The sequence below is a fragment of the Triticum urartu genome, chromosome 5A (genome assembly GCF_056163025.1).
Source record: "Triticum urartu cultivar PI428250 chromosome 5A, HENAU_Tu73, whole genome shotgun sequence".
Lineage (NCBI taxonomy): Eukaryota > Viridiplantae > Streptophyta > Magnoliopsida > Poales > Poaceae > Triticum > Triticum urartu.
The window spans coordinates 168,638,370-168,651,982 of NC_141877.1; positions in this window are offsets into that span (position 1 = coordinate 168,638,370).

Consider the following 13,613-nt stretch of genomic DNA (forward strand, 5'->3'; position numbering starts at 1 on the left):
TAATTGGGGCATGAATATAACATTGACTTAAGCCTCCCCCGAGCTAGAGCGATACTTTCTCCTTCACGAGGCCAAAAAATATATATGTAATTCCGATCACGATGAACTAGAGGCATAGGATAAAAATTTTGGTGAAATTTCAATTTCAATCGATTCCAATTCCAAGATCCAATATCATCGCATAGCCTATACCATGCCAATGCTTTTCCCTTCAAAGATAAAGGAAAAACCTTCTTCTTAGCTTCACCTCCGGGGTAAATCTGTTGTTGGGTAACGCAGTAATTTCAAAAAAAAAATCCTACGCACACGCAAGATCATGGTGATGCATAGCAACGAGAGGGAAGAGTATCGTCCACGTACCCTCGTAGACCGTAAGCGGAAGCGTTATGACAACGCGGTTGATGTAGTCGTACATCTTCACGATCGACTGATCCCTAGTACAGAACGTACGGCACCTCCGCGATTTGCACACGTTCAGCTCGGTGACGTCCCGTGAACTCACGATCCAGTAGAGCTTCGAGGGAGAGTTTCGTCAGCACGACGGCGTGATGATGGTGATGATGATGTTACCAGAACAGGGCTTCACCTAAGCACTGCTATGATATAACCGAGGTGGATTATGGTGGAGGGGGGCACCGCACACGGCTAAAAGATCAACTGATCAACTTGTGTCTATGGGGTGCCCCCCTCCCCCGTATATAAAGGAGTGGAGGGGGAGGGCCGGCCCTCTCTATGGCGCGCCCTGGGGGAGTCCTACTCCCTTCGGGAGTAGGATTCCCCCCTTTCCTAATAGAAGTAGGAGCCCTTCCAAGTAGGAGTAGGAGAGGAAGGAAGGAGGAGAGAGGGAGGAAGGAAAGGGGGCCCGGCCCCCCTCCCAATTTGGTTTGGGATTGGGGGGCGCGCCTCCCTCTTTTCCCTTCCCTCTCCTCTACTCCACTAAGGCCCAATAAGGCCCATATACTCCCCGGGGGGTTCTGGTAACCTCCCGATACTCCAGAAAAATGCCTAAAACACTCAGAACCATTCCGATGTCCAAATATAGGCTTCCAATATATCGATCTTTACGTCTCGACCATTTTGAGACTCCTCATCATGTCCGTGATCAAATCGGGGACTCCAAACTACCTTCGGTACATCAAAACACATAAAATCGTAATACCGATCGTCACCGAACGTTAAGCGTGCGGACCCTACGGGTTCGAGAACTATGTAGACATGACCGAGACTCATCTCCGGTCAATAACCAATAGCGGAACCTGGATGCTCATATTGGTTCCTACATATTCTACGAAGATCTTTATTGGTCAAACCGCATAACGGTATACGTTGTTCCCTTTGTCATCGGTATGTTACTTGCCCGAGATTCAATCGTCAGTATCTCAATACCTAGTTCAATCTCGTTACCAACAAACACCATCAGAGACACCTGTAGAGCACCTTTATAATCACCCAGTTACGTTGTGACGTTTGGTAGCACACAAGGTGTTCCTCCGGTATTCGGGAGTTGTATAACCTCATAGTCATAGGAACATGTATAAGTCATGAAGAAAGCAATAGCAATAAACTAAACGATCATAGTGCTAAGCTAAATGGATGGGTCTTATCCATCACATCATTGTCTAATGATGTGATCCCATTCATCAAATGACAACACATGTCTATGGCCAGGAAACTTAACCATCTTTGATTAACGAGCTAGCCAAGCAGAGGCATACTAGGGACACTCTGTTTGTCTATGTATCCACACATGTACTAAGTTTCCGGTTAATACATTCTAGCATGAATATAAACATTTACCATGATATAAGGAAATATAAATAACAACTTTATTATTGCCTATAGGGCATATTTACTTCACCATACACCACTAAGAGCTTGAGAAGAGAGAGCACATACACAAAGCTCCTCCTTCGTCGCCCGCCTCGCCTCACACACGCGTTGTATTTTGTGATCGAGCCGAGCCACGCTAGGACCTATTCTACGTGTGCACGCTGCTTTATGTGAACAATTTTATCTTTGTCTCCCTAGTGAGTTAGTGCGACCCTTTCCTTTCCACTACTGAGGGGCCAGTTGCAACTTGCTTATAAGAGATCGGTCCTCTTTCCAGACAAGACACACTTCATCTCCTACCTCCTGGTTCTCATGCACCGCCTAGCACCTTCCCATCTCACTTCTCGGCGTCCATGGAGGAGTCAGATAGTAAACCTCTGAAGCCCCTTCTCTTATGATCCGATATGGGAGAGGGGCGATGAGGTTTTTGGGAAGTTCTTTCACGCGACTGTTGAATCTTCTTCACCATGGCTACAGATGACAAGTTCCCCGACGACGACTTATTTCCCAAAGTCGATGACCTCCTCCACAACATGATGCTCAGTGATGGTGTTGCAACTGCAAACACTTCTTTTTCCGTTGCGCCATACGTTTTCTTATCCCTTCTGTTAGGGTTTGGGTTTGATCTACTATCAGTAGAAATCAATGAGGCTATGATACTTCTCCCTTGTGTTCTTGATTGCATGCCTAGTTTTAACTACCTGTTGCTTGATTCGATTATCATCTCTATCACATTAAACCATGTTTTATCTATTGTTTTTTGGATTAAGCTTAACGGGAAATTGCTCATTATTTAACATTGGTCCCGTGAGACCTCTATGATTGCTCACCACAAACTCCAACAAGAAGCAATGTTGCCTCCCATGCGGCATCAAGGCCACAGGGAATAAGTGTTGGGAACGTAGCATAAATTCAAAATTTTCCTACGTGTCACCAAGATCTATCTATGGAGAGACCAGCAACGAGGGGAAGGAGAGTGCGTCTACATACCCTTGTAGATCGCTAAGCGGAAGCGTTCAAGAGAACGGGGTTGATGGAGTCGTACTCGTCATGATCCAAATCACCGGAGATCCTAGTGCCGAACGGACGGCACCTCCGCGTTCAACACACGTACAGCCCGGTGACGTCTCCCATGCCTTGATCCAGCAAGGAGAGAGGGAGAGGTTGAGGAAGACTCCATCCAGCAGCAGCACAATGGCGTGGTGGTGGTGGAGGAGCGTGGCAATCCTGCAGGGCTTCGCCAAGCACCACAGGAGATATGAGGAGAAACAGAGGGAGGGCTGCACCAACAGGGAGAGATCAAATCATGTGTTGGGCAGCCCCTAGGCCTCACTATTTATAGGAGCAGGGGAGGAGGGTGCGCCCCCTCTAGGGTTCCCACCCCTAGGGGGCGGCAGCCCTAGATGGGAAAGGGGAGGCGGCCAAGGGGAGGAATCCCTCCTCCCCAAGGCACCTAGGAGGTGCCTTCCCCTCCTAGGACTCTTCCTTTTAGGGTTTCCCCACCCTAGGCGCATGGGCCCTAGGGGGAAGTGGCGCCCCAGCCCACTTTGGGCTGGATCCCTTCCCACTTCAGCCCATGGGGCCCTCCGGGATAGGTGGCCCCACCCGGTGGACCCCCGGGACCCTTCCGGTGGTCCCGGTACAATACCGATGACCCCGAAACTTGTCCCGATGGCCGAAATAGGACTTCCTATATATAAATCTTTACCTCCGGACCATTCCGGAACTCCTCGTGACATCCGGGATCTCATCCGGGACTCCGAACAACATTCGGTAACCACATACAAACTTCCTTTATAACCCTAGCGTCATCGAACCTTAAGTGTGTAGACCCTACGGGTTCGGGAGACATGCAGACATGACCGAGACGTTCTCCGGTCAATAACCAACAGCGGGATCTAGATACCCATGTTGGCTCCCACATGTTCCACGATGATCTCATCGGATGAACCACGATGTCAAGGACTTAATCAATCCCGTATACAATTCCCTTTGTCTAGCGGTACGATACTTGCCCGAGATTCGATCATCGGTATCCCGATACCTTGTTCAATCTCGTTACCGGCAAGTCTCTTTTACTCGTTCCGTAACACATCATCCCGTGATCAACTCCTTGATCACATTGTGCACATTATGATGATGTCCTACCGAGTGGGCCCAGAGATACCTCTCCGTCACACGGAGTGACAAATCCCAGTCTCGATTCGTGCCAACCCAATAGACACTTTCAGAGATACCTGTAGTGTACCTTTATAGCCACCCAGTTACGTTGTGACGTTTGGCACACCCAAAGCATTCCTACGGTATCCAGGAGTTGCACAATCTCATGGTCTAAGGAAATGATACTTGACATTAGAAAAGCTTTAGCATACGAACTACACGATCTTGTGCTATGCTTAGGATTGGGTCTTGTCCATCACATCATTCTCCTAATGATGTGATCCCGTTATCAACGACATCCAATGTCCATGGTCAGGAAACCGTAACCATTTATTGATCAACAAGCTAGTCAACTAGAGGCTTACTAGGGACATGGTGTTGTCTATGTATCCACACATGTATCTGAGTTTCCTATCAATACAATTCTAGCATGGATAATAAACGATTATCATGAACAAGGAAATATAATAATAATCAATTTATTATTGCCTCTAGGGCATATTTCCAACAGTCTCCCACTTGCACTAGAGTCAATAATCTAGTTCACATCACCATGTGATTAACACTCAATGTCACATCCCCATGTGACTAACACCCAAAGAGTTTACTAGAGTCAATAAGCTAGTTCACATCACTATGTGATTAGCACTCAATGAGTTCTGGGTTTGATCATGTTGCTTGTGAGAGAGGTTTTAGTCAACGGGTCTGAACCTTTCAGATCCGTGTGTGCTTTACAAATCTCTATGTCATCTCCTAGATGTAGCTACCACGTTTCTATTTGGATCTATTCCAAATAACTGTTCTACTTGGAGCTATTCTAAATTGTTGCTCCATTATACGTATCCGGTATCTCTACTCAGAGCTATCCGGATAGGTGTTAAGCTTGCATCGACGTAACCCTTTACGACGAACTCTTTTACCACCTCCATAACCGAGAAACTTCCTTAGTCTACTTGTTACTAAGGATAACTTTGACCGCTGTCCTGTGATCCATTCTTGGATCATTCTTGTACCCCTTGACTGACTCATGGCAAGGCACACTTCAGGTGCGGTACACAGCATATCATACTATAGAGCCTACGTCTTAAGCATAGGGGACGACCTTCGTCCTTTCTCTCTATTCTGCCGTGGTCGAGCTTTAAGTCTTAACTTCATACCTTACAACTCAGGCAAGAACTCCTTCTTTGACTGATCCATCTTGAACACCTTCAAGATCATGTCAAGGTATGTGCTCATTTGAAAGTACTATTAAGCGTTTTGATCTATCCTTATAGATCTTGATGCTCAATGCTCAAGTAGCTTAATCCAGGCTTTCCATTGAAAAACACTTTCCAAATAACCCTATATGCTTTCCAGAAATTCTACGTCATTTCTGATCAACAATATGTCAACAACATACATTCATCAGAAATTCTATAGTGCTCCCACTCACTTCTTTGGAAATACAAGTTTCTCATAAACTTTGTATAAACCCAAAATCTTTGATCATCTCATCAAAGCATACATTCCAACTCCGAGATGCTTACTCCAGTCCTCAGAAGGATTGCTGGAGCTTTGCATACTTATTAGCATCTTTCAGGATTGACAAAACCTTCCGGTTTGTATCACATACAACCTTTCCTCAAAAAAAACGTCGAGGAAACAATGTTTTGACATCCTATCTGCAAGATTTCATAAATAATGCAGTAATCGCTAATATAATTCCAACAGACTCTTAGCATCGCTACGAGTGAGAAAGTCTCATCGTAGTCAACTCCTTGAACTTGTCGGAAAACATCTTAACGACAAGTCGAGCTTTCTTAATGTTGACATTTACCATCATTGTCTGTCTTCCTTTTAAAATCCATCTGCACTCAACAGCCTTACGACCATCAAGTAGTTCTTCCAAAGTCTACACTTTGTTTTCATACATGGATCATCTCTCGGATTTTATGGCCTCGAGCCATTTATCGGAATCCGGGCCCACCATCGCTTCTCCATAGCTCGTAGGTTCATTGTTGTCTAGCAACATGACTTCCAAGACAGGATTACTGTACCACTCTGAAGCAGTACGCATCCTTGTCACCCTACGAAGTACGGTAGTGACTTGATCCGAAGTTTCATGATCACTATCATAAGCTTCTACTTCAATTGGTGTAGGTGCCACAGGAACAACTTCCTGTGCCCTGCTACACACCAGTTGTAGTGACGGTTCAATAACCTCATCAAGTCTCCACCATCCTCCCACTCAATTCTTTCGAGAGAAACTTTTCCTCGAGAAAGGACCCGATTCTAGAAACAATCCCTTATTGCTTTCGAATCTGAGATAGGAGGTATACCCAACTGTTTGGGTATTCTATGAAGATGCATTTATCCGCTTTGGGTTTGAGCTTATCAGCCTGAAACTTTTTCACATAAGCGTCGCAACCCCAAACTTTTAAGAAACGACAGCTTAGGTTTCTCTAAACCATAGTTCATACGGTGTCATCTCATTGGAATTATGTGGTGCCCCTTTTAAAGTGAATGTGGTTGTCTCTAATGCCTAACCCATAAACTATCGTGGTAATTCGATAAGAGACATCATGGTATGCATCATATCCAATAGGGTGCAGTTATGATGTTCGGACACACCATCACACTATGGTGTTCCAGGCTGTATTAGTTGTGAAACAATTTCCACAATGTCTTAATTCTGTGCCAAACTCGTAATTCAGATATTCATCTCTATGATCATATCATAGATATTTTATCCTCTTGTCATGACGATCTTTCAACTTCACCCTGAAATTACTTGAACCTTTCAATAATTCAGACTCGTGATTCATCAAGTAAATATACTCAACATCTACTCAAATCATCTGTGAAGTAAGAACATAACGATATCCACTACATGCCTCAGCACTCATTGGACTGCACACATCAAAATGTATTACTTCCAACAAGTTGCTTTCTAGTTCCATTTTACTGAAAACGAGGCTTTCAGTCATCTTGCCCATGTGGTATGATTTGCATGTCTCAAGTGATTCAAAATCAAGTGAGTCCAAATGGTCCATTTGCATGGAGTTTCTTCATGCATATACACCAATAGACATGGTTCGCATGTCTCAAACCTTTCAAAAACGAGTGAGCCCAAAGATCCATCAACATGGAGCTTCTTCATGCGTTTTATACCGATATGACTTAAGTGGTAGTGCCACAAGTAGGTGGTACTATCATTACTATCTTTTGGCATGAACATGTGTATCACTACGATCGAGATTTCAATGAACCATTCATTTTAGGTGCAAGACCATTGAAGGTATTATTCAAATAAACAGAGTAACCATTATTCTCTTTAAATGAATAACCGTATTGCGATAGACATAATCCAATCATGTCCATGCTCAACGCAAACACCAAATAACAATTATTTAGGTTTTAATACCAATCTCGATGGTAGAGGGAGCTTGCGATGCTTGATCATATCAACCCTGGAAACACTTCCAACACATATCGTCAGCTCACCTTTAGCTAGTCTCCGTTTATTCCGTAGCCTTTTGTTTCGAGTTACTAACACTTAGTAACCGAACCGGTATCTAATACCCTGGTGCTACCAGGAGTACTAGTAAAGCACACATTAGCACAATGTGTATCCAATATACTTCTATCGACCTTGCCAGCCTTCTCACCTACCAAGTATCTAGGGTAATTCTGCTCCAGTGGCTGTTCCCCTTATTACAGAAGCACTTAGTCTCGGGTTTGGGTTCAACCTTGGGTTTCTTCACTAGAGCAGCAGCTGAATTGCCGTTTCATGAAGTATCCCTTCGTGCCCTTGCCCTTCTTGAAACTAGTGGTTTCACCAACCATCAACAATTGATGCTCCTTGATTTCTACTTTTGTGGTGTCAAACATCGCGAATATCTCAAGGATCATCATATATGTCCCTGATATATTATAGTTCATCACGAAGCTCTAGCAGCTTGGTGGTAATGACTTCGGAGAACCATCACTATTTCATCTAGAAGATCAACTCCCACTCGATTCAAGCGATTGTTGTACTCTGACAATCTGAGCACAAGCTCAACAATTGAGCTTTTCTCCTTAGTTTGTAGGCTAAGAAAATCGTCGGAGGTCTTATACCTCTTGACGTGGGCACGAGCCTGAAATCCCAATTTCAGCCCTCGAAACATCTCATATGTTTCGTGACGTTTCAAAACGTCTTCGGTGCCTCAACTCTAAACCGTTTAACTGAACTATCACGTAGTTATCAAAATGTGTATGTCAGATGTTCGCAACATCCACAGACAACGTTCGAGGTTCAGCACACTGAGCGGTGCATTAAGGACATAAGCCTTCTATGAAGAAATGAGGACAATCGTCAGTTTACGGACCTAGTCTGCATAATTGCTACTATCAACTTTCAACTAAATATTTCTCTAGGAACATATCTAAACAGTAGAACTGAAACGCGAGCTACGACATAATTTGCGAAGACCTTTTGACTATGTTCAGGATAATTAAGTTCATCTTATGAACTCCCACTCAGATAGACATCCCTCTAGTCATCTAAGTGATTACATGATCCGAGTCAACTAGGCCGTGTCCGATCATCACGTGAGACGGACTAGTCAACATCGGTGAACATCTTCATGTTGATCGTATCTACCATGCGACTCATGCTCGACCTTTCGGTCTTCTGTGTTCCGAGGCCATGTCTGTACACATGCTAGGCTCGTCAAGTCAACCTAAGTGTTTTGCGTGTGTAAATCTGTCTTACACCCGTTGTATGTGAACGTCTGAATCAAACACCCGATCATCACGTGGTGCTTTGAAACAACGAACTGTCGCAATGGTGCACAGTTAGGGGGAACACTTTCTTGAAATTTTAATGAGGGATCATCTTATTTACTACCGTCGTTCTAAGTAAACAAGATGTATAAACATGATAAAGATCATATGCAATCAAATAGTGACATGATATGGCCAATATCATATTGCTCCTTTTGATCTCCATCTTCGGGGCTCCATGATCATCATCGTCACCGGCATGACACCATGATCTCCATCATCATGATCTCCATCATCGTGTCTTCATGAAGTTGTCTCACCAACTATTACTTCTACTACTACAGCTAACGGTTAGCAATTAAGTAAAGTAATTACATGACGTTTATGTTGACACGCAGGTCATAAATAAGTTAAGACAACTCCTATGGCTCCTGCCGGTTGTCATACTCATCGACATGCAAGTCGTGATTCCTATTACAAGAACATGATCAATCTCATACATCACATATATCATTCATCACATCCTTTTGGCCATATCACATCACATGGCATACCCTGCAAAAACAAGTTAGACGTCCTCTAATCGTTGTTTGCATGTTTTACGTGGCTGCTATGGGTTTCTAGCAAGAACGTTTCTTACCTACGCAAAAGCCACAACATGATATGCCAATTGCTATTTACCCTTCATAAGGACCCTTTTCATCGAATCCGATCCGACTAAAGTGGGAGAGACAGACACCCGCCAGCCACCTTATGCAACTAGTGCATGTTTGTCGGTGGAACCAGTCTCACGTAAGAGTACATGTAAGGTCGGTCCGGGCCGCTTCATCCCACGATGCCGCCGAATCAAGATAAGACTAGTAACGACAAGATAATTGACAATATCGACACCCACAACTACTTTGTGTTCTACTCGTGCATAGTAACTACGCATAGACCTAGCTCATGATGCCACTGTTGGGAATGTAGCATAAATTCAAAATTTTCCTACGTGTCACCAAGATCTATCTATGGAGAGACCAGCAACGAGGGGAAGGAGAGTGCATCTACATACCCTTGTAGATCGCTAAGCGGAAGCGTTCAAGAGAACGGGGTTCATGGAGTCGTACTCGTCGTGATCCAAATCACCGGAGATCCTAGTGTCGAACGGACGGCACCTCCGCGTTCAACACACGTACAGCCCGGTGACATCTCCCATGCCTTGATCCAGCAAGGAGAGAGGGAGAGGTTGAGGAAGACTCCATCCAGCAGCAGCACAACAGCGTGGTGGTGGTGGAGGAGCGTGGCAATCCTGCAGGGCTTCGCCAAGCACCACAGGAGATATGAGGAGAAACAGAGGGAGGGCTGCACCAACAGGGAGAGATCAAATCATGTGTTGGGCAGCCCCTAGGCCTCACTATTTATAGGAGGAGGGGAGGAGGGTGCGCCCCCTCTAGGGTTCCCACCCCTAGGGGGGCGGCAGCCCTAGATGGGAAAGGGGAGGCGGCCAAGGGGAGGAATCCCTCCTCCCCAAGGCACCTAGGAGGTGCCTTCCCCTCCTAGGACTCTTCCTTTTAGGGTTTCCCCACCCTAGGCGCATGGGCCCTAGGGGGAAGTGGCGCCCCAGCCCACTTTGGGCTGGATCCCTTCCCACTTCAGCCCATGGGGCCCTCCGGGATAGGTGGCCCCACCCGGTGGACCCCCGGGACCCTTCCGGTGGTCCCGGTACAATACCGATGACCCCGAAACTTGTCCCGATGGACGAAATAGGACTTCCTATATATAAATCTTTACCTCCGGACCATTCCGGAACTCCTCGTGACATCCGGGATCTCATCCGGGACTCCGAACAACATTCGGTAACCACATACAAACTTCCTTTATAACCCTAGCGTCATCGAACCTTAAGTGTGTAGACCCTACGGGTTCGGGAGACATGCAGACATGACCGAGACGTTCTCCGGTCAATAACCAACAGCGGGATCTAGATACCCATGTTGGCTCCCACATGTTCCACGATGATCTCATCGGATGAACCACGATGTCAAGGACTTAATCAATCCCGTATACAATTCCCTTTGTCTAGCGGTACGATACTTGCCCGAGATTTGATCGTCGGTACCCCGATACCTTGTTCAATCTCGTTACCGGCAAGTCTCTTTTACTCGTTCCGTAACACATCATCCCGTGATCAACTCCTTGATCCCATTGTGCACATTATGATGATGTCCTACCGAGTGGGCCCAGAGATACCTCTCCATCACACGGAGTGACAAATCCCAGTCTCGATTCGTGCCAACCCAACAGAAACTTTCAGAGATACCTGTAGTGTACCTTTATAGCCACCCAGTTACGTTGTGATGTTTGGCACACCCAAAGCATTCCTACGGTATCCGGGAGTTGCACAATCTCATGGTCTAAGGAAATGATACTTGACATTAGAAAAGCTTTAGCATACGAACTACACGATCTTGTGCTATGCTTAGGATTGGGTCTTGTCCATCACATCATTCTCCTAATGATGTGATCCCGTTATCAACGACATCCAATGTCCATGGTCAGGAAACCATAACCATCTATTGATCAACGAGCTAGTCAACTAGAGGCTTACTAGGGACATGGTGTTGTCTTTGTATCCACACATGTATCTGAGTTTCCTATCAATACAATTCTAGCATGGATAATAAACGATTATCATGAACAAGGAAATATAATAATAATCAATTTATTATTGCCTCTAGGGCATATTTCCAACAATAAGAATGATCACCGTTGTGCCCGAGGATTCAATGGCTCATCAGAGGGGGGTGGCCGGCAAAAAGGACGTCGTAGCTCCTCCGGAAACCACCATCATTGAGCTCCAGATCCCCAACGTACGCCTCCAGATCCATGTTGAAGGTCCTTTCACAGACAAGGGACAACAACCTCGCTGGAAGCTTGGATCAGGCGAGACGCAACAGAGCAAACCCGATCCATGACAAGGGACATGCCCAAATCCCGAACCTTCACCACAACGGTTAGGAAAGAGGAAGAAATCTAGCAAGGTAGATCAGCTCAGTGTAGCCATGCTCTTATTTGAGGAGCAGGCGACAGACCCCCCCCCCCCCGCGCCCTCCTCCTCCAGCATAGAGAAGCAAAGAGGTTCTTGTCTTGGAGCGCCACGTGTAGTATGAAGGCAACGACGGACTGGACTCCATCAGCATAACGACAGACGCCGTCAAGGCAAATCTAGGCCGAAGCCTCAAACCTAACTGGCTATATACAAAGGAGACCGAACCTCCTCCCCCGCCCTCATGAAGAGGGAGGGAGAATCCCGGGACTCTCAAGGGGGGAAATATCCAGTGCTCCCAGCCTTAGGGTACTCCCAGTGCTCCAATGTCAAAAAACATTTTTAATTGTTTAAAAAAATCGGAAAAAATGAGAATGTTCACAAGGAATGTCACTACATCCCCTAAAAATTTCAGGTCCAAAATCAAAATGTACATTGAGAAACAAAAAAAGAGAAATCCAGATCTGAATAGTGTCAATGTTGCTTTCGTCTCTTCTTTACACTATTCATGTCAGATTTCACATTTTTTTCTCAATGTGTGTTTCAAGTTTGGACCTAAATTTTTTAGGGTTTGTAGTCACATTCATTGTGAGCATTCACAATTTTTTGGATTTTTTTGAAACATTAAAACAATGTTTTTTCACAATGGAGTATCGGGAGTACCCCAAGGCTGGGAGCACCGAATACTTTCCCCTCTCAAGGGAGGGGGTGGGGATGGAAAAGGATCAACCATTCCGGCACAAATTTAAACTTGAGCACCACACTCTGCCTTCCATCTCCACCTTCCATATCCATCTTAGTCATGTGAAACAACCAACAAAATTAAGGTATCCCATCTCCCTCAAAGAAACACCACTTAGGCTTTGTTCGGTTACACCCCCTCCCAAGGGGATTGGAGGGGATTCTGACTTGTAGGGGATTTAATCCCTCTCAATCCCCTCCATTTCCCTGTCAACCGAACAAGCCCTTAAGATGGTTATAAGGAGAGGATCGTGACCAAAGGAGAGTTATCATACTATCTTCTACAATACCTTTTGACAAGCCCTTAAGATTGTTATAAGGAGAGGATCGTGACCAAAAGAGAGTTATCATACTATCTTCTACAGTACCTTGTGCTTCTTTCCTACCCAACGCCCCTCTTTTATGCGCAAGCTATTATAGACATGCTGCATCCTACCCAACGAAAAAATAGCGCCGACCTTACAATACACTATTAGCGAGACGTTCTACACTGATTTATTTGGCGAGCTATTCCTCATGATGCTATAGTGCACTATTTTTTCCAGTGATCCTACCACGGCTAGCCCGCAGCAAGGCTACAAAGCCAAAGCCGCCTGTCCACCACAATTATTACCTAAGATCTAGTACCTAGAGCAAGTATAATAGGGTGATGTAGACGGTCTGTAAGCCTTTAAGTATTATATTTTGGATGAGTAGGAGGAGAGAGAGGAGGAGAGTGTGATGCCCTTGATTTAATCGTACACTAATCATACACGCAAATGTGTATGATCAAGATCAAGGACTCACGGGAAGATATCACAACACAACTCTAGACAGAAAAAAAATAATACAAACTTTATATTACAAGCCAGGGGCCTCGAAGGCTCGAATACAAATGCTCAAAGACACAAGAGTCAGTGGAAGCAATATATCTGAGTACAGACATAAGTTAAACAAGTTTGCCTTAAGAAGGCTAGCACAAAGGTAGCAACGATCGAAAAGGCAAGGCCTCATGCCTGGAACCTCCTAACTACTCCTCGTAGTCGAACTCCACGTAGAATCATCCTTGGGATCCTCTGGCTCCTGGACTCCATCATATGATCGCAATAACCAGGAAAGGGGGGAAAAG